Source organism: Scomber scombrus, chromosome 16, assembly GCF_963691925.1.
Source record: "Scomber scombrus chromosome 16, fScoSco1.1, whole genome shotgun sequence".
Classification (NCBI taxonomy): Eukaryota; Metazoa; Chordata; class Actinopteri; order Scombriformes; family Scombridae; genus Scomber; species Scomber scombrus.
The window spans coordinates 21374438-21375994 of NC_084985.1; positions in this window are offsets into that span (position 1 = coordinate 21374438).

A 1557-nucleotide genomic window follows, 5' to 3' on the forward strand; every position below is an offset into this window, starting at 1 on the left:
GAAAATAATCTGGTGTTTGAGGTAGATTCATGAGGTATTTAAGTCAGTTCAACAGTGAAAACAGTGTTCATCCACTTACAGATATCTCTCTGTATTATAGAACTCAGATTTGATGCAAAACGAGGAGGTAGCCAGTTCTCCAAAGCAGTTCATTAGAGATTGAGGTATAAAGAAAACACTTATGCTGCTGAGCTCATATTAACTCAGTCGTGTGAGGCTGTAGTGAGGAGCATCCGAGCCATTCTTACATGACCAACATGATGCCACCGAGTGATGTTGGTGCTTCTGAGGAGGGGAAAAGTGTCGGATGGTGTTTTTTCTCGAGGTTCATAAAATTAACCCGAAACTGAAGTGATACTGGATCGGCGTCGAAGTACTGGGGGCTCGGTCTCTCCTCCCCCACCGGCTCAGCAACATGACTATGGAGCTCCGCGCTTCAAAGCAGCACCCAGGCGAGTACTAAATAATTTATATATATATTTATTTATTTTTCTGCTCTCCAAATGTAGGTCCGTGTTGAGGTTGTGGCTTCCCTCTCTAGTCCACCATCGGGGCCCGTTCAGGCGGCGTCAGGCGCAGCCAGTGAACGCTCGGTAGTCGCAGCAAGAGCCTCGGACCGAGAGACCGTAAATTATTCATCAAAGCAACGATCTCATAACGCGCTGTGGGTCATTAGGGCGGCAAAAAACTAACACACAGAGTCTCGGCTAGAGTCAAAACTACCAGACAAGCACGTCTGTGACGAGCTTCTGCGGGTGAATTCAGCGTCCCACCGTGTGAAGAGGCCGCTTCCAGCTCCCCCTTCCCCGTCCAGGCTCTGGCTCTCTGCGTGGAGGAATTCACACGGGAGGTTTTTTTTCCTCCCGACAGCGCGGATAAAATGACGCCCTACAACCGGGAGAAAACTTGGTGTGGGTTTCTTTTCCAAGTCCTTTACTCCGTTGTCGTTGCAGCAGTTTACTCTTGGAGAACTGAAACGTTCATAGAAACATTAAGATGTGCGCTCTCGTAGGCGCGTGTTGCTCGGGCTGCAGCTCCTCGAGCCGCTCTTATCCGACTGAGAAAAAAATGGACCCACTTCCGCCCCAGAGAGGTAGGGACAGAGGGAGGGGGGGCTCGTGCCCGATAGTGAGGGATGGGGTGTGTGCGCGTGCTCGTGTAAAGTTCTTATGCGTAACGTTAAAAGGGAATTTAAATAACATGAAATAGGATAAAAGCCAGACTCATTAATTGTATTTGATTTAGCGTTCCCTCAGGAGATCACCCCTACAGCACACAGAGCTAATTATGATTGATGTTCATACAGTACAAACAGGGAATACTGAATCCTGACCCTCCAGCTGGTGCATTTAGGTTGGCTAAGACTCACTGAAGACTCAGTATATGCCTGCTTTCTTTATTTGTAAGTTGTGATGTTAAGTGAAGGATAAAAGGGAAAAAGGTGTTAAAATTCTGCACTGGAGGGGACAGAACACCCATGGAAAAAGTGAGACTTCAGTATCCAATTTGAATAATAGGCCACTGAAATTCAAACCTTATTGTATGATTAATGTTCAA